The 21,370-nt window shown below is 40.7% G+C and overlaps 1 protein-coding gene and 1 pseudogene across 8 annotated transcripts in view; one reads left to right on the forward strand and one right to left on the reverse strand.

Moving 5' to 3' along the window:
- Positions 1–21,370, reverse strand: part of nek6 (NIMA-related kinase 6) — a 112,438-nt gene that overhangs the window by 84,653 nt on the left and 6,415 nt on the right. The window contains exons 1-2 of one of the 8 annotated variants that reach the window (XM_033646791.2): positions 21,191–21,303; positions 13,965–14,059 (exon numbers count right to left, since the gene is read on the reverse strand). The exons of 1 other annotated variant lie outside the window; for it this stretch is intronic. The gene's annotated coding sequence lies outside the window, so the exon portion shown is untranslated. 6 more of the 8 variants (XM_033646788.2, XM_033646794.2, XM_078162372.1 and 3 more) reach the window with 6 other exon arrangements.
- On the forward strand, positions 479–16,042 carry LOC144458784 (E3 SUMO-protein ligase ZBED1-like; annotated as a pseudogene).

Below are 21,370 nucleotides of genomic sequence, written 5' to 3' on the forward strand. Positions count from 1 at the left end.
GTCTCGTAGGATTAACTCCGGTTGTTTCAAATTTTTAATAAGACGACTTTGATAAGAAACTCACCCGTGAAATTCAAGTTGTTGTTGCCTCAAAGTTTTTCCTCTTCTTCTTCTGTTACTAGCAGTTGGCAACCGTTGGCAACTAGTGTAGGTACAGCCACCTAGAGGGCTGGGGTGGGAAATACATGTTGATGGTGCCGCTGTGCGCCGCTGCCAGTGTGTGTTGGGGGGCGGCCCTTGACGGCCACAGCGCCGCGCCGGCAGGGGTGTGTGTTGCACTTTATGCAGTCAGTGGTTAGGACCATGCAAAGTACTTGGGCACCCTCTATGAGGGCTGCAAACTCTTAACCACTGGGAGCTCTTTGCATCATGGTGCACAACTAACCGGACTGATGCACTGACATGTGCAGCCCCAGAGGTGCTCTGGTACCTGCAGGAACTGCTTGAGGTGGGAAAATCACCTTCAACCCTTAGAGGCATGGTGGCAGCTATCAAGGCTGGTCGTACAGGGGATTATAGGCTTGCAGATGGAAACTGCCGCCTCATCTCTCAGTTTCTGAAGGGTGCACAGAGGCTTGCACTGCGCACCAGGAGGCCGGCCATTCCACCGTGGGACCTGGGTCAGGTGTTGGCTGCCAGCAGCAGGAACCTTTTAAGCCTCTGGAGTCAGTCAGCATTAAGTGACTGTTTCTTAAAGTGTTTTTTCTCTTGGCAGTGACATCAGCCAAAAGAGTGGGGGTACTGCACACCCTATCAGTGGATAAGAGCTGTTGTTTCCTGCCAGATGACGCTGGTGTCATGTTGCGTCCAAACCCTGCATTCCTGCCAAAAGTACTCGCAGACTTTCATTTGAATGTTAGTGGAGTTACGGCCATACAACACCTCCAAGAAGGGTAGTGACGGTCAAAAAGACTCAAATCTCGTTAGAGGGCTTGTTAGAGCCCTGAAGGTCTATGTCCGACGCACTGCAGTGTTCAGAAAGACAGACCAACTCTTTGTCTGTTGGTCAAATATGCTATATTGTTAAATATGCTTAAAGAAAAAAACAGCCTACATCACAGCTTTCCATTAATGGATTGTCATTTATTTATTCAAAAAAAGGGTTGGCAGCTCATTCTCAGAACAGCAGCCTCAGATTTCTTCTTAGTCAGGATGGTGATCCCCTTCACAGCTCTGTACAGAGGGGGGGACAATAAGGGGAAAATGGGATGGGTACATTTCAAGCTTGTTATGTAAGTTTTTGGGCTTATCAACATACCAATTAACGTTTGTTACCTCAGCCAAGGAGGTTATGTTTTCGCCTGTGTTTGTCTGTTTGTTTGTTTGCAAAATAACTCAAAAAGGTCTGAATGGATTTTGATGAAAGGTTGATAATGGGACAATGAACAGATGATAAAATTTTGGTGGTGAACGGTTGAAGTGAAGTGGATAAAATAATAAAATGGCGGGAAATCCGAGCTGCTTGGCATAATTTTTAATGAGTTATTCCAGTGAATATCAGCTGTGCTGGGTATTTAAATCACAGCGCTGACAATCCAGCTGTGGTGGCTGATCTGATGCCACTCGTGCCAAAAATCCAGACAAATGTCCCTTGACCACGGAGCAACTGAATCTGCCTCACAGTAAGTAAAGTTGCGATCAGCTGATTTTGCACAGTGTGTGCGCTGTACACAGCGATGTTTACTCCTTCGTGTGTTAAAAAGAAACAGGCGTAGACAAGAAAGTCAGTGTCACTGCTCAGGTATGCAAAAACAGAGTAGTGACAGAAATGATGTTACGAATTATTGAAATTTGTCGCATGTGCGTACCTGCATACCAGTTATGTGCACCCCTGCTTATTAACACATGAATACTGTGTAATATCTTTTTACCTCACGTAAAATGGGAACGGCATTGCACTCGGTGGGAGCAGTGATGCTGCGCTTTGGACTGAAGGATGGCTGGCAGGTCAGGAGTAAACCTGGTGGTTGAGATGGCTGTCGGTCATTTTGGTTCTCAGTCTGCTTTTGTTTAGCATTAACAGAGAAAATGTTTGCTTACATATGTATGTTGAGTCAAACAGATTGCCACTTTTGCGTGGCATCTCATCAGAGGAAACTTTTCCTTTTCCAAGCTCCGGTAGAAGTCGGGGAGGGAGAGATGCTGATGTTGATTCACACAAGTTTCAAATGTGTGCCATATTCCATTATATTTCTAGAATTGTCTGTGGGCCAATTAAAAATGGACTGCAGGCCGCAGTTGGGCCACGGGCCGTAGTTTGGACACCCCTGCCTCACACCCATTACAGTGTTTCCCCTACCATTATATTAGGGCTTTAGCCTTTTTAAGTGTGTTGGAGAACTTCTGCAAATGCAGTGTTTGAGTTTGAGTTCCAAAATTGTTTTACTGAAGTGAATGATTTCATAAAAGTTACTATGCATCATTTGTTTAAAAGACATCATAATAACCCATTTTTAGGTGGTGTTTTGCCAATCTGCTTTTCAGGTCATTTGGAATAAAAAACAAAAAATGTTTCAGATTTATTAGTTTAATAAATGCTGACTTCCAGTGTGTCTATAATTATTTATTTACATATTAGGCAATATATTTTCATAGATTTCATAGATTTCAGCCCATATACATAAAGACATATAGAGCATGTGTCCAGTATATACCAAAGCAACAGCAGTAGCAGCCTCATCGTCATTCAACCATTCATCAAAACTAAGTCCAGACAAATTCACAAAGAAACGATCCCATTTGTAGCAGTTCTTTAGCCGCCTTTTGCTTCAACTCTGGCAGTTACAACTTTGCCATGGAAAGTTGGGAAAAAAGGCAATAAATCGTAATATAGGGACCTATTGCAATATATTTTATCACAATACTCAGCATATCACAATATTGTATTGTGACCTACGTATTTTGATAATATCATATTTTGGGTCCTGTGGCGATTCCCACCCCTCACTAATACAGTATAACAGCACTTTTTAACTTTATGTATCATTCCGCTTTACAGGTGTTCTAGATTGTTTATTAGGCCTACATTAATGGTTAATAGTAACCCAACGTTACCTAACGGATTGTTACAAACTTTGTGTCGCAGAGATGGACATATTTCTAGAAATAACATTTGATTTAAACTATGAATGGTCGTCAGATGAGGACAAAGTGAAGGAGAGAAGCCTGGGAAAGTGAACACTATAAGGCAAACAACATGGGCTTGGAACTGCTTTCACACTTGGTTAAATCTAAAAAAAAAAAAAATAAAAAAAAAAAAATGTCAACATTCAGTCTGTTGAGAAGACCTTGCTGGGTACAGTTTTGAGGCAGTTTTATGGATCCATCGGGAAAACTAAGGAGGAGCTCTACAGCATTAGCAGCCACCTCGGTCTTCGGGCTTGTTTAAATCATTACATCAAGAGCCTCCGGTCAGCCATTCATGGAATTTAATGCAGGACTCGGAATTCATATCAGCTAATTATGTTTTCAAAGGTGTTGTTAAAGAGATAAGAAGGGCAGGAAAAGACAGAATAACACATCACCCTGAATATGATTAATGGGGGTGGTAAGGGACTTGGGTACTGAATAGGGGGGCATTGGCCCAAAAAATAGTTTGAGAACCACTGGGCTAACTCATTAAGCTTCAGTCTGGCTGAGAGTTGCACTCTAGCTTTAAAAGTCCACCAACTCTGTGGTGAAGAATGGTCAAGAGACATCATGATAAAACTGCGCTTAAGAGATGCTGTATTTCTTCAACACAGCCCTTTTAAAAGTCGTTATATTGGAACCTGAGCTTATCTACAAACTTTCTGCTGACTGCTGTAGCTTTGGAAAAACACTTCATCTTTCTGTGCTTCGCTGTGTCTGTGACATTTGACGGCCCAGTTAAAGTGTCTGTCTACACACACATACATACACAGGAGAGTCTCACTTCCAATAAGAAATGCCACCAGACTACATCACATACACATGTAACCAGTGCACAAGGGGAAGGCTTGGCTTGTAACACAACATCAAGTACCAGTTTTCCTATTGTATCAAGCAGCAAAAATGCTGCAACATGACATGTTTTGTCTTATCTGACATTGTATGTCCTGTGATGCCAGTATTGCACATCTGCACATCCCAGTGTTGATGCTGAAACAATATATCATGCAGCGTTAACAGAAAGCAACACCTTCATCTTTAACATGGACTGTAAAGAACAGATGCAAACTTGATGGGGGATATTACTGGTTGCCAGCTCAGTGTATGATCCCTTTGTTCTTTGCACCAATTTGTCTTCCAGCCAAGCATAAAAGAAAACTAGAATTACAGCTCTCATAAAATGTCATCACTTAATTATTTTATCCTATTAATCATTTGTATGAAGTTTTGTCATAATTAACATATAAATTCTACAGTTATTGCCAAAACAAATTCTGAGGTCACACTGACCTTGAATCTTTGACCACAGAACTCTTATCAGTTTTTTTATTCAGTCCAAGAGGACACCTGTGTCAAATTTAAGGAAATCCCTTAAGGTGTTCTTGAAATACCATGTCCATGAGAATGAGACAGATGCAAGGTCACACTGACTTTGACTACTGAAATCCAATCAGTTCATTAAGTCCAAGTGAGCATTTGAGCTAAATTTGAAGAAATTCCCACATTCTTGAGATATAACGTTATCAAGAATGAGATCGTTAAGGTCACAATGACCTTGACGTTTGACCTATGACCATCAAAAACTAATCAGTCTATCGTTAAGTACAAGTGAACATTTGTGTCAGATTTGAAGATATTCCCTCAAGCTGTTCTTGAGATATTCCGTTCACGAGAATGAGTTGGATGCAAGGTCACAGCGACCTTGACCTTTGACCCTTGACCACTAAAATCAAATCAGTTCATCCTCAAGTTCAAGTTAACCTTTGTGCCAAATTTGAAGAAATTCCCTCAAGGCGTTCTTAGATATCATGTTCACAAACATGAAACAGACAAGGTTACAGTGACCTTGATCTTTGACCACTAAAAACATCACTTCATCACTGACTCCAAGTGGACTTTTGTACCAAATCTGAAGAATTTCCCTCATGGCATTCTTGAGACATCATGTTCACAAGGATGGAATGGACTGATGGATGAACAATCTTACCCATAATGGGTCTCATTCATGAAACGTGAGCAGAAGGAATTTGTGTGTAAACTGTTCACAGACGGAAATTTATGTGCGTGTCCGCATTCATCAGTATTTTAGTAGCTCCAATCTTTTCATAGCTACTAACAAAATCTACTCCTGCTCCTGACCACTCGTAGTGCTTGTGTAAATTTAGTAAAGCACATAAATATTGCTTGTCACTATTGGAAATTACAATTTTAATTCATATTGCGCTCTGTTATGTACACAATACACAGATGCCTTTGAAACACGTAATCTAAACATGACAAAATATTAAAAATATAACACATTTAGTTAAATTAGTTGGCAATTAGCAGGTTTAAGATCCAGATTAGGTTCATGATTGTGAATTATCTATGTAAATCGACTCAATAGAATACACGTTCTTTCTACATGTTGAATGATGATAATAAAAATATCCGTAAGGACAGCCGATCACAGCCTCTTCGGCCTCAGTGCCTGGGTTCAGCTGGGGCAGCAGGTGGTGGAACCACGAAGGAACAAGCGCCAGCTGAAAGAATTATGTGAGACAACAAGTTTTGTTTTTTTTTTGTTTGTTTTTTGTGGCTTTTTGATCATTTGAATGAATAAATCTGATTTGAAAAATGTTTAATTTACGTTGTATAAAACAGAGCTTTAGGCTATTAAGATTCAAATAATTTGAAGACGATGCATACAAACTGCTGTAGGCTATATGTTATCCGTATCATTTGTTAAAATAAATGTTAAATAGCTCTACATTCCGACAGCCATCACTGATTTAGAGTTTATCCATTACGCACAAAACACCTCTGGTTTCCCATTCCCACTTCATTCAAAACCCCACAACTGAATCTTCTGTTTGTTTGGTGACTGCTGTATTTTTGTGTGTGTGCTTATGCGTTTCCAGTTTTATATCAAACCATTTACGCTTCACCTCTGACATGGTTCTTTGTACTACGGAGACAACATTAACAGCATCTGTTACCTCCCTCCAGGCCTTTGCTTTGCCTGTCCCTGTCACACCACTACTAACTGAAGAAAATAAAATGTTTTTTCTTAAGTCCACTTCACCCAAAATTATTTCAATCTCCGCTTCGGAAAAAATATTTTTTCTTTCTCTTTCTTTGTTTGCGCCATGACTGACAGGTCGACAGGATGCACCTACACCTCCTTATATGGTGGTCATTGGCTATTCATGTGCGGGGATTTATGCTAATTGCTGATTACCGGGATCACGCTGTCACTTTACGATGGATTGGCATTCATGATCATACACACGTTTATGATCAAATCTGAGTTTCCCGCAGCGTTCCTGAATCCAGAGTAGGTTTTTAGTAGCGTAGGCTTTTATGTGCAAATCTACACACAGATTTACTCACTTTCATGAATGAGACCCAATGCCTCCAGCCATGGGTATTGCTGGAACTGAGGCAAAAAAAAAATAATAATAATTTCAAAAGCAAAACATACAACTTGCAAACAAGTTATTTGTGTGGTGTATGTATGTGTGATGGTGTAAACTGTTGGTCTTTTACTTTTTTGAAAGAAATCCTTTATTTACAGTTCCCTTTGCTTCTTCCTCACTGATAGGACTTTGGCCCTCACCGTCAGCTTTGTAGTCATGCTGCCAGCTCTCTCCTTTGCCCTGCCTCCCTTTTTGTTTGCGCTTCTGACATAACCCTCTGTCGTGGGAGGGTTTTTTTCAGGGTTGCGTCCCCATTGGCAAATGAGTGATAGCTCAGTGCCCATGATGTTCAGTCCAACACCCATACTACCATACTATTTAGTATGCCAGAAACAAATGTAGTACTATGTCCCAATACATAGTATGCCAAATGCAGTATGCCAAAAATACCAGGATGTTCTACTGCATCTGGTTGGATTCTGCAGTATGCAAGCCAGCATGCTTTTCTGGCTATTCTGACCCACAATCCTTTGCACAGCATAAGATATGTCACACCAGCTGAGCTGCAGACAGATGAACAACATACACCACGAAGTAACAACAGCAGAGCTCCCAGGTTGACCTCATACCATGTGCATTTACTTAGCTACAGTATTGGAAAAAAAGCAACTGGATGGAGAATCTTACCTTAATTCTGGTTATTTTTCAAAAGTGAGACTTTTCACACAGACTCTGATTTAAAAAAGAAAAAAAAAACTTTAAGTTTCAATTTTAGTGATAAAACGTTTGACAAAAATATCCTTGAGGGTCACTGTAACTGATAGTAATAATAATTCTGTAATTAAATAATTTTAAAGTTCAGAGAGCGATGTCATGACAGAGTAGAATGTCCAGTGTTGAGTTTGAGTTGCAGGGTGGAGAACAGATCATACGATCAGTCTGTGGTCAGATTGATCAAAGCTGATTAGATTGATTGTTTAGAATAGCAGCTGCAACTAAAAGATGACTTTCTGTTGCTGCCATTACATGGTAAGACCTGTAGTAAACCTTTAGTATCTTGCCTAAGGACACTTAAATATATGGACTGCAGTGTTTAGCTTTACCTCCTCCTGAGTCACAGCCGCCTCAAACATCGTGTCAAACTCTTACACAGGCAGCAGTAGACAGAAGCAGGGCACCCGTAAATGACACTAAAACACAGCGCTCTTGTACCACTTTTCCACTAACATGAAACTGCGTCTGGTCTCGTTTCCGAAGCTAATTTTAAACCGTTCAGAGTAGGGATCAACTGATATGGTTTGTTCAGAGCCAATGCCGATTATTATGAAACAGATACTGATAGCCGATATTTACAACCAATATATGTCTGCTGTAAAAATCACAGTTGACACAGAATTAAAAAATACACCGACAAAGCACTACATTCAAATGAAATTAAGCATATATTTATTCTGAGAACTTTTCCAGTGTAACAGTACAGGGAGCTGCCAGCAGCACTTTGAAAAAAACTTTGACAAGTAAACAAATGAATGAAAAAAATATAAAAATACTCCCTGAGGTTTAAAGTAGGCTTGCACGATTAATCGTATTTTCATCATCATCGCGATGTGAACATGCGCGATAAACACATCGCAAAAGTTGGTCTGACATGCGGTAAGTTTTGTTTGCATGCGCCATGCTTTCACACTCAGCATGTTGACATTTGGCCAATCAGATGGAGCCCTGGACACATGGGCCATGCATGCACACCGTTTAGCCAATCAGATGATACCCGGCTCCACTCATGTTAGTAGCGAGAGGAATGGAGAGAGATGGCGGAGGCAGGAGAGCAGAGCGGTGAAAATACGGACAAAACACTTGTGCCAAAAAGAAAAAGCACCTCCGCGATTTGGCAATACTTTGGATTCAAGCGAGAAGACGATTTACAGACTCAGGTACTGTGTAGGACCTGCAGAGCGGTTGTAGCAACGTCTAGAGGTAACGCCACCAACCTCCATCACCACCTGCTGCACCACCATCAAGAGCTGCACGAACAATTCAAGGCCAGTCAATCTAAAGCACAAAAGTCGAGCAGCAGTAAAGTAACGCTGCCATCACTGCAGCAACAGTCTATTGCTCAGAGTTTTGTGAGCACCACTCCAAACTAAACGACACACTGAAATAACGGAGGCCATAACTCACTATTTGGCTAAGGACATGATGCCCATTAATACCATGACCAGACCCGGATTTGTGAGTCTAGTTAACAAACTCGACCGACGATATCAGGTGCCATCACGGAATTATTTTTCTGATGTTGCAATTCCGAAACTGTATGAGAAATGCAGGATGACGGTGGAGTCAGAGCTGTGCCAGGTCGAGTATTTTGCGTGCTCCACAGACCTCTGGTTCAGCCGGACCACAGAGCCCTACATCAGTCTCACTGTTCACTTTGTGGACCGGGAGTTTCAGCTGAAAGCACAGTGTCTACAGACACAGTATGGGTTATGGGCGTGTGGGTTATGTGAAGCTTTGGCCAGCTGGCATCTGCGGGAGGAGCAACTAACCTGTGTGACCACTGACAACGGGGCAAATGTTGTGAAGGCCATGGAGCTTAACCACTGGGTCAGACTGCAGTGTTTTGGCCACAGGCTGCATCTTGCGGTAAGTGTAAGTGTATTTGCTGTACGTGAAATTATTATCAGAGATTGAAGTATCACCTGAACTTGCTCAAGAGCAGGATGCCGTCTGAATATTACTCATCTTAATAAAAAAATAATAGCAAATGCAATCCTTTGATATTAAAGTTATATAGTTCATTTCCCTCACTGCATGGCCAGCCCTGAAAACAGGCTTTCTGGCCACATGCACACACTGTATCTGTCAAATAAATTAATCATTGATTTTGAGCTCATCCTTCAAATTAAAATATTAATAAATACCACATATTAATCTGTCCCATAATAATCCCATAATAATAATCAGAGGTGGGTAGAAACTAGTTACATTTACTCATTTACTCTGTATTAAAACTAAGAGTAGTTTTAATGCAAAATACATTTTACTTTAACTTGAGTAATATTGTTCTAAAGTAACAATACTCTTACTTGAGTACAATTGTTGGCTACTCTACCCACCTCTGGGTACATAATAATTATATATACAGTACAGGCCAAAAGTTTGGACACACCTTCTCATTCAATGCGTTTTCTTTATTTTCATGACTATTTACATTGTAGATTCTCACTGAAGGCATCAAAACTATGAATGAACACATGTGGAGTTATGTACTTAACAAAAAAAGGTGAAATAACTGAAAACATGTTTTATATTCTAGTTTCTTCAAAATAGCCACCCTTTGCTCTGATTACTGCTTTGCACACTCTTGGCATTCTCTCCATGAGCTTCAAGAGGTAGTCACCTGAAATGGTTTTCCAACAGTCTTGAAGGAGTTCCCAGAGGTGTTTAGCACTTGTTGGCCCCTTTGCCTTCACTCTGCGGTCCAGCTCACCCCAAACCATCTGGATTGGGTTCAGGTCCGGTGACTGTGGAGGCCAGGTCATCTGCCGCAGCACTCCATCACTCTCCTTCTTGGTCAAATAGCCCTTACACAGCCTGGAGGTGTGTTTGGGGTCATTGTCCTGTTGAAAAATAAATGATGGTCCAACTAAACGCAAACCGGATGGGATGGCATGTCGCTGCAGGATGCTGTGGTAGCCATGCTGGTTCAGTGTGCCTTCAATTTTGAATAAATCCCCAACAGTGTCACCAGCAAAACACCCCCACACCATCACACCTCCTCCTCCATGCTTCACAGTGGGAACCAGGCATGTGGAATCCATCCGTTCACCTTTTCTGCGTCTCACAAAGACACGGCGGTTGGAACCAAAGATCTCAAATTTGGACTCATCAGACCAAAGCACAGATTTCCACTGGTCTAATGTCCATTCCTTGTGTTTCTTGGCCCAAACAAAGGTGAGGTGACTCTTGGTCTTCCTTTCCTGGGTCGGTCCTCATGTGTGCCAGTTTGGTTGTAGCGCTTGATGGTTTTTGCGACTCCACTTGGGGACACATTTAAAGTTTTTGCAATTTTCCGGACTGACTGACCTTCATTTCTTAAAGTAATGATGGCCACTGGTTTTTCTTTAGTTAGCTGATTGGTTCTTGCCATAATATGAATTTTAACAGTTGTCCAATAGGGCTGTCGGCTGTGTATTAACCTGACTTCTGCACAACACAACTGATGGTCCCAACCCCATTGATAAAGCAAGAAATTCCACTAATTAACCCTGATAAGGCACACCTGTGAAGTGGAAACCATTTCAGGTGACTACCTCTTGAAGCTCATGGAGAGAATGCCAAGAGTGTGCAAAGCAGTAATCAGAGCAAAGGGTGGCTATTTTGAAGAAACTAGAATATAAAACATGTTTTCAGTTATTTCACCTTTTTTTGTTAAGTACATAACTCCACATGTGTTCATTCATAGTTTTGATGCCTTCAGTGAGAATCTACAATGTAAATAGTCATGAAAATAAAGAAAACGCATTGAATGAGAAGGTGTGTCCAAACTTTTGGCCTGTACTGTACATACATACATATATATATATATACACATATATATATATATATATATATCTGTGTTTCTTGTGCCTTGATTTATGTTGTTTTTGTAAAGATTTAATTTAATTTTGTTTTAGTTAAAGGGGCATCGTTTAAAATACATGAATTTGCAGATTATTTTGATTGATTACATTCATGTTCTTATTTGACAAATAAATCAGATGTTGCTCACCAGTTACTCAGTACTTAAGTTGTTTTTTCACCAAATACTTTCTTACTCTTACTCAAGTAATTATTTGGATGACTACTTTTTACTTTTAATTGAGTAATATTGTTCTAAAGTAACAATACTCTTGAGTACAATTTTTGGCTACTCTACTTACCTCTGATAATAATACATGAATTATGACTTAATAATCGTTTTAGTTAACTTGCATGTAGTCTCTGAATTATTGTGTAGTTAAAGGCGCTGTATGTAAGAATGTGGCCAAAACAGTTACTGCACTCAAATTCAAAATACTGCCGTGAGTCGTGTCCGCCGCCCCCTCCCCTAGAGATTTGAGGTTGCTGGACAGCGACACGCTGATTTGCAGACTGTAAACATGTTTTTTAAATGCAAATATTCTGGCTGTACTATTGCTGTCGGTGAGATCAGTATGTTATATGAACATTATTCCTAAGTCTCTGTGACATATTAGGATGATTTAACGACTATTTACTTTAGATTTCTTACATATAGCTCCTTTAATTATGCATCTGCAATTAGTCAAAATATTTTTTTTTTATTTTGCAAATGTTACAAAATTGCAATAATGCTAAAATGTTCACTTGTTTTTGTGTTTTCATGTCCTCTTTTCAGAAAATGCTCTTAAACATGACAGCCGCATTGCCCGTGCTGCTGGACTCTGCAAAAAATTGGTGGGACATTTCTCCCACAGCTAGAAGCAGAGGACGGCTCTCAGGGAAGCACAACAGGAGAACAACCTCCCAGAGCATGCGCTTGTCACTGAATGCCCAACCAGGTGGGGCTCAAGACAAAAGATGATGGAGAGGGTCTTGGAGCAGCGGCGGGCCCTATCTGATGTCCTCTCAGCAGACCGAAAAACATGTCATCTGGTTCCCTCCTGGCAGGACCTGGATGTGATTGATTCTGTGAATCAGGCATTACAACCTTTGCAAGAGTTTACTGATGCTCTTTCAGGGGAAAGTTATGTGAGCGTTTCATATGTGAAACCAGTCCTCCATCTCTTGAAGACATCAGTTCTTGCTGAAAAAGAAGGTGACACAGATTTGACCAAGGATATTAAAGAGAAAATCTTGGATTACACAAATACAAAATATGATGACCCAGCAACACAAGAACTTCTAGATGTTGCATCATTCATGGACCTCAGGTTCAAGGTCAGCTACATTAGCAGAGAGACAGTCCAAGACATCAAGACCAGGGTGATGTCAGAGATGAAAGATACATCGCAGGAGGTAACTACAAACTAGGTTACAAATTTTAAAGGCATGAGCACTGGTGGAATACAAGATGATGATCAGATGATGTATTAACTGAATGTGATAGGGCTGCACGGTATATGCGGTAGACGGTAGAAATGATATAAATTTGGCCCACGGTAGAGATTTGCACTCTACTGTCCTATCGTCGATGACGTCATCGCACCTTCCTCAGTGTGAAAATGGCTGCGAGCACAGACAGCGGAGCAAGAGGAGCTGGTTCACATCTGTGATTTAGCGTTGCACATGCAACATGTGTTGCTGGAGAACTTGTGAGTGAGTGAGTTAATGTTTTATGAACAGCCCCAGACTTCTCAGACTCTTTTAGCGACTTACCGCTCAGAGGGAACTCATTCAGTGTCTCCTCTGGCAGCAGCACAGCGTCTCTCCCTCTCCTCTCTCGCCGTGCGCACACGGGAGTTGGTTTTCGGCAAGAGAGTTTGTCATAAACCTTTGGTAATGTAAACCTATGTGACGCTAGGGGCTCCACAAAAAACTCCATATGTGAATGTGTGATAGTTGTGGTATCATAGCAGCCTGTCACAGGTTACAGTGTGATGATTAGAGGAGAAATGGCAGAGCATAAAGGTCCAGGTGGAAAAAACACAACTCAGTCATTTAGGATTTTGCTAAAAGAAGGAAATTACCTTTTGATAGAGATCCCAGGGGACATTTTGCACCATAGAGTACTGGGTTTTAATTTTGAGTTTTGAGATCTGCATTCTGCACAATAAATGCTCTAAAAAATACATTATATCTTTGCTTTTGTTGTTGTTGTTGTTTTTTTTATCAATTTAGCTTTGCTAAGGGACTACAAAACCCATTCAGAAACACTTCTATTATAACTTTTACACTTAAATTTATACCGCGATATATATCGTTACCGTGAAGGGATTCGATTTATACCGTGATATAAATTTTAGGTCATACCGCCCAGCCCTAGAATGTGATTATGCAACATGTTTTTTTTTTCTCTATGTTTTAGGAGGGAGAACATTCTGAGGCCCAAAGCATGGATCCACCCATCGACAAGAAGGCAAAGCGATCACTGGGCAGTTTGCTCAAAAGCACTCCAGGTCCAAACCCCACCACATCTGTCATGCAGATGGAACAAGCTGTTGAAGCTGAAGTGAACAGCTACCTGCCCCACCATTGACAGTGAGGCAGACCCTTTGGCTTGGTGGAAACTCCACCACTTCACCTTCCCAAAGCTGAGTAAACTAGCTCGGCGGTATCTGTGCATACCTGCAACTAGTTCACCCTCAGAGAGGCTCTTCAGCACATCAGGGAATGTGGTAACATGTCAGCGTGTATGTTTGAAACCTACCAAAGTTAACATGCTGGTCTTCTTGGCTAAGAACTTGCCCTAAGAGAATACTAAAGGGAGTCGCTTACCTGTAAGGGTAGATATTTTTTCTTCATTTTATTTAATTTTCTTTTCTTCTTTTTCTATTAACCCTCCTATTCCAGTTATTTCATATTTCAGAGACCTGTTGGAGTGGAAAATTTTGCAGTTATTTTACACATTTAATTTATTTATGTTATTTATTTAATCTCTTTTCCCCCTGAGATTCTTTTATTTCAAGAGATATTTTTTGTTTTCGTTGAGAGCAGGGAAATTAAACTTTAATTTATTTTTCTAATAGATATTATAACGTGTAAATTCTTGTTCTGTTATGTGGGTTTTGTTTAATAAAAGCAAGGTCAAAAATATTTTTTTCCATTTTTTTTCTTTATTGTCATTGGCTATTCAGTATTTGAGGGTACCTAAAAGCAGGGAATCTATTAAAGCTGAAAAATCTTAAAGAGACAGGAACTGTATACACACTTAAATATATTTTCTTATTTATTGCAAGTCATATCATCATCGCAATATTGAAGACTATCATCGCACATCACACATTTTGCTCATATCGTGCAGGCCTAGTTTAAAGTACTGTAATAAGTAAAATACTTAACAGTAAATGAGTACAACAATGAACAGCAGATGGAAATGAAAAGTACAGGGAGCTGCCCATAGCATTTTTAAAAGTTAAAAAAAAACAAAAAACAAATAAATATATCATAATAATTAATGTGCCACCTCTCTTGATGCAGCAGCTCCACCAAACCACTAGGGGCGCATGAGTTGAGTTTAAGTTGTTATGCCTTTTCAGTGTTGTGTAGTTTTAGAAGAAGAATATGCAGACTTGCAGTAGAGCACAACGACACAGTTAAAGTTTAATAGAGCACAGGAAACATATGTCTATAAGTACAAATGTATTGCTCTGTTTCTATTTGCTTATGTTATGTAGAGCTGCTCACTTGCACTTTATTGTTTGTCATTGTAATGCCATTGTGGCGCCGATACTAATTTCTGTTAACACGTCTATGAAGATTTCCATTATATGTTAGCATTATGCTAGCGGACCATGCATTAATTATTTTTCCACATTTGTGGCACTAATGCCAGCTATATTTTGAATTAACTTCTGTCTTCTTTTTATTAAGTAAAGGAGCTCCAGGTCATGTTCATTTGATGACGATTAACCTACATATTTTTTGTTTTTTGCCATGGTTCTATTTATTTTTAGAAGCTTAATCATTTAGTCTATTTGCAAAATCGTATCGCATTTGATGTGAATATAGGCAGGCAGGTAGGTCGGATTTTCGCCTCTGGGCATGCATGTCATCATTGAAATTGACCAAATAAGGTTGCGGTGTCTTTAGAACTTCAGCATAGAGGATTTTTATTGCAACCTCGACAGTTTCTGTTGCATTACCGTGAAACATCACACCGCTAGCTCACGGAGCAGCCAGTCAGTGGGGGCTGAAGGCGGGACATTGTTACACAGTTAAGAGTGGGGACTTCAGGCATAGAGACAGCTGCATCAGAGCCAAAGAAACGCAGGCTGGTTCACAAGATAGCACAAAGGTTCCAAGAATCCTGAACAAAACTGGTTCAAGAACCAGAACTAATTTGGGCAGTATCACGGTATTACGGCGTACCAGGGTATTTAGAAATCCTGATGGTATGATTTTCAATACCATCAAAAATACAGATGCTCATCTATCCGTTAACCTCATACTGGAGAGGCTGTACTGAAGATGTTTTGCATGTAGTGCACAACAGTGTTTCCCCTACCATTATACCATTATTTCAACCAAACCAGAGATGGTGATTGCTGGAACAATGGACTAACTAACTAAAGGACTAACAGAACTAACCGAGACAGTTTTGGTGAGTTTAATTTTGTTCGAGGAAGGTACGGGTATGAAAAATTAGATACAGCCCAAGCCTAGGTGCCACCACAACCACGGCAGGTTCAACCTAGGCTCTAACTACACTATCCACCTTATTTTTCACGGAAACACGGAGGCAAAACAGAACGCAGCCAGCTTCTGTTTTTTTGTGTGACACTTCCGGTCCAGCACTCTTACCACTGTGTAAATGGGAATCGCCTTGTTGTTTACCTTGCTGAGTTTAGCTATTTATATGTGTATATATATATATATATATATATATATATGTATGTATATGTATATATCACATTTTTCACGTCACTATATCACCGTTTAGACTAATCTGATGTTTGTAAAGTCTATAAACACAATGACTGAACAAACATAAGTATTTTCTCTGTGTGTAATTAATAACATGGTTATCGTAGATTAGCTGGGCTAACCGTTAGCTGTTAGCCATTAGCCGTGTCTGTAATAACTCACTAAACTCACAAAGTGGCCCGTGAAAAAAATATTTTCTCCAGCGGATGTCTTAGTTACAACATGATTGAGCTAATTGAAGTAGTTTCATGTCGTATCTGACAACGGGAGGCTTTTAACAGATGACGATCCTGATGTTAGCTTTGCTGCTAGTGTTAACGTTAGCTGTCCCTGTCAGCTGCAGCCACTGATGCTTTCTAGACATCGTGATTTCCCAAAACTGAATAAATACCACACATAGCAACACAAAATTGCTTTGCTAGCTCAATCATGTTGTAACGGCTGGATGGTTGATGCGTACATGCTGATTCAGGTGCTATCAGAGCCGATCCGCGCATCACTATGGCTTAATGATCAACTCAGTCAATAAAAACAACCCGTCCTGTGTTAGGAGTGTATGTCGCTGACAGAGAGAAAGAAAGAAAAGGGAAAAAAGATAGAAAAGCAGCGTACACCTCACATATTTATTTCTCACAGTTGCGCACACGTGTGGCTGGCATGCAGAAGCACCGTCTGTGTGTCTGTGTGTCGAGGGTGTGAGCCGCAGCTTCAGCTGCTCAGGTAGAGAGGCTGTGTAGCCCGGTGTGTTTTTTCACTGATTCGGTTCTGCAGGTTCTCTGCTGGTACACTGGAGACGGGGATCAAGCAGTTTGTCTCACTCGGGATAGATTGTGCTTTTTTGGTTCATATTTTATGATTGACGTGCGATTTATTCGCATTTAGAGGGAATAAATTTCCATTATAACGGAAACGTGGGCACAGTTATCTAACGTTATACAAAATACACAGACTAACTAACTAACTAACTAACTGATTGACTAACATAAACAACTGAAAATTGAAAAAAAATTAGCTTGCACCGTTAGCTCCAGTAAGGGAAAGCATGAGGGAAAGTGGCTGACTGGAAGTCACGCACAAAAAAACGGAAGTTGATCACTGCTTACTTCCGTGTTTGAAAATAAGGTGGATAAAGGCAGTGCTCTTACAGCATTTCTCATAGCCTGCATTGATTTGTTTGTGGTGTCCTGCCGCAGTATCAACATTGACCACATATTTACTTTCTATTTATTTTACAACTAAAATGGGTAACATCTTACACCACTGATTAGCCAATCCTTGCCCTGCTCTCTCTCTGTAAAGCTGTGTTTGATGTAGGGGTGCAGCTATCGATTTTTGTAGTATTCTATTAATCACCAGATTAACTGAGTAATCTGTTAAGAAATACTGCATGTTTTTATTAAATTACTTTAGCTTTTTGTAAGGGCAACGGATATATGAGAAAAATTTGGGTAATACTCATGATACATCGCCAGGTAATATTAACTGCCGCATTAATTTCTGTTATTTATCAGTTATTATAATGCCATAATACACGTACGTTCTTTACGCGTTATGAATCTCAGCTAGCAAGCACTGATTAAAGGGGCAATAAGTGAAATTGTTTCACTGCTAGGTTCACTGTTGTGCACTGCCTGTAGAGCAAAACAAAGTGTGTCATGAGCCACAACTCCCTCTACCTCTGCTCTCCAACACACGCTTCTCGGCTCCAGCGAGCTCCGTGAGCCGAGAAGCAGGCTCCCGGAACGTTAGCACGGTAGCCGACTAGTGCTAACGCTAACGTCCCCACGCTTCTCGGCTCTGGCTCACTGAGCCTGGCGGAGAAACATAGGGACGTTAGCACTAGTCGGCTACCGTGCTAACGTTCCGGGAGCCTGCTTAAGCGTGGGGACGTTAGCGTTAGCATTAATCGGCTGCCATGCTAACGTTCCAACTCTTCTCCATGAGGCTCCCAGCTCACGGAGGAATGTTAGCGTTAGCGACAACTTCTTTGCCAACAACCGTTGTTTCTTTAGAGGTAATGTCAGATCCTGGTCGTCTTCAGGTGGACGTTCTGCTTTCTGCCATTTCATTTCGAAAATATGCCCTGCCATTGCTCACTGGCTGTATCCTTTTATAGGGAGGGAGGGCCAAGGTCTCCGAGGGGGGGGGGGAATTCACATGAAATCTTAAAAAATAAAATAAAATAAAAGCTCAATGGATCAAAAATTCATAAAAGAAAGTGTCATAATTGACCTTGTTTGCAGCTTGAGATGTCCTGTCAACAGTTTTACAAATGTCTCTTTGACAGTGGTGGTCTATGGGGAAAATGCTTTCTGGCCTGCTGCAGATTTTTTTGCTTAATGGCTACTGAGAAAAATTACAAACAAGGCTGAGTGGTGTTGCCAGGGGCGTGGAAAAAACTGGCTGCATTACCATGGAAACCACAGAATGAAAACACGAACACAGCCTGAAACACATTCTTCTCTCTAAAAATGTTGAAATACGAATTATGACCACATAAGGCTGACAGCCACCTACCATGTCTTAAAGCTAGTTTGCTGTCTCTGTCAAGTAGCTGTCCGTTAGACACTCTCTCTACAGCAGGAAACAGCACTCCAAAATAAAAGTTCCGTATCAGATATTCACTGTACTTAAAAATATAGTTTTTTTTTTTTTTTAAACAAACTTGACATGTTTGCAAGTCACTTTTGGTCTAATCTCTCAAGACAGATTCTGCAATTTACATTGCGACCGCTCCACCCAAAATGCCGTCTCGTCAACGTGAAAAAAATATTTTTTTCCAGCGGATGTCTTAGTTACAACATTATTGAGCTAACTGGAGTAATTTCATGTCGTATCCGACAACAGGAGGCTTTTAACAGATGACGATCCTGATGTTAGCTTTGCTGCTAGTGTTAACGTTAGCTGTCCCTGTCAGCTGCAGCCACTGATGTGTTCTAGACATCGTGATTTCCCAAAACTGAATAAATACCACACATAGCAACACAAAACTGCTTTGCTAGCTCAATCATGTTGTAACTAAGATATCCGCTGGAAAAAATGTTTTTTTCACGGACCGTTTGAGTTACTGAGTTACTACAGACACTGCTAACAGCTAACGGTTAGCCCAGCTAATCTACGATAACCATGTTATTAATTACAAAACGTGCACACAGAAATAGCAATGTTTGTTCAATCATTGTGTTTATAGACTTTACAAACATCAGATTAGTCTAAATGGTGATATAGTGACGTGAAAAATGTGAGATATATATAGCTAAACTCTGCTGGTTTTCTACCTGGAAGTATTTGTAAACAACAAGGCGAAAACTACGGGCAGTGCCTCCAGAGATAAAGGAAGAAAAAAATCCTTTTTTTTTTTTTTTTTTTTTAAACCGATGGATTTCCAGATTGCTTATGGTCCTTTCAGAATGGACCCGCAACCAACTTTTGGATTGCGACCCATCAGTTGGGAACCACTGACTTAAAACACATAGCCATGTGTGAGATTAATAAAATCTCTATCCAAAATGGAACGTCTCTAATCATTTTGGCATATATAACTACATTCAGCATTTTCATAATTCAGAGAAACTTCCTCCAAACTTCAAACAGTCCAGACGACAGACCAGCATTTAAAGATATTCATTGAGGTCATGTGAAGAAATGGCTTCCTGCTGGGTGGATACAAACCAGCCCTCCCAGTCACACAGGACACTGGCTCCCTGTCACAGATGACACATGACTAATTTTAGTCAGTTATTTGACCTTGGATGCCCAGGCATCATCATAAGTACCAGCAACCACTACTTTAACACTGCCGTCACCACACCTGCCCCACTTCCACCCCCCACCCCACAGACAATGTTCAACCCTGCTGCTACAATGTCATGTAACGCATGTAATGTTCATTAACAACCACAAGCACCCACAAACCAAACACCATAAACACTGACATGACGCTCTACTTCCACACTGTGTGTAAAATGTATCATGTTGACAGGCTGTTTTCCTGTATGTAGGCTGTGATGCAGAAGCCAGCACTAGATACACGTGGATGAATGTTTTTTATCATTGTATAGCCTATTATGACATTGTATGCCAGAAGCTGTATTCAATACATTTTTAACTAACTTAAAGAGGGTAGAAACATTGACCAAGTTGCCTTGTATTAACATGATATTGTGCTGACAAATGTATTTAATTTAAAAGTGTTTTCTGCCATTTAGAGGAAAACAATAACCTGCAGACGTAAGCAATGGCTTGCAATGATTTCCTGTTATAAAAGAATAGCCTACCGAAAGGAAATACATTTCTCAATCGCACGATTATGTTACGATAAATACCCACCATCATAACTTTATTCAACGTTAGCTAGACTGACTGGCAGCTGACTTGGCAGTGGCCACATGTTAATGAAAAATGTGACCAAATGAAATTAAACTGAAATTCAGTCTCAATGTTACGCTGTTTTGTTAGAATAGTCTGATAGACTTCTGCCCTGACCTGACATGGTACGGGCTACGTAGCCTACATCTCTTTGTTTAAAACTGCGAAAACACAGTTTGAAGCTGGTATCAGGAATGAATGCAGCCTTGCTTCCGTCCAAGGGAGCGGGTAAATATCATTTTCATATGGTCGCCTGGAGCTGTAAGCTAACTTGGTTGCTAGCTAGATATGTGCTAGGTGGGTTTTTGCAGCTTCCCAAACTGAGTAAACAGACTGCACCCTGTCAGTGAGGCGTTTCATGCCACACAGACACCAGTGCATGTCAACAAAGTGAGCTTGTGCATACCCTCTGCAAACTATCTGCGTATAACCGACGGAGAAGAGACGTTTGTTAAAATGAGCACGTCATGTCTTACCTGACAAGAGTCAGTAATGTCCTGCTTATTTAAAACAGTTTCTACAAGTTACATTGGTCCGTGTTGTGCTGTTGCAAGTCAAGCAGCGTCAGACAAACACCCTCCCCCGAGTCTCTCTCTCAGTCTCTCGCGGTGTCTCTGTGGCTCGCGTCGCTGCTGCCACGCAGGCTGTTGCTCCGTGGAGTTTGCTGACAACTTCGTGAATGCGAGGAGGAATACTTCAAAGTGTCTTACCTCGGCACAGTGGTGTGGTGGTTGTGAGATTGTGACAAGTGTTGGTTGAAAAGTAGGTCAAAAGTCACGGCGCCCTCTCTCTTCACTCAGCCCCCTGCATGTGGGATAGGGCCATTGTTTAATGATACTTGAGTGTATGTACGCACGTGACAGACGTGCGGCTTTAAGAAAAGCATCCGG

This window comes from Epinephelus lanceolatus, chromosome 19, assembly GCF_041903045.1.
Source record: "Epinephelus lanceolatus isolate andai-2023 chromosome 19, ASM4190304v1, whole genome shotgun sequence".
In the NCBI taxonomy this organism is placed as follows: domain Eukaryota; kingdom Metazoa; phylum Chordata; class Actinopteri; order Perciformes; family Serranidae; genus Epinephelus; species Epinephelus lanceolatus.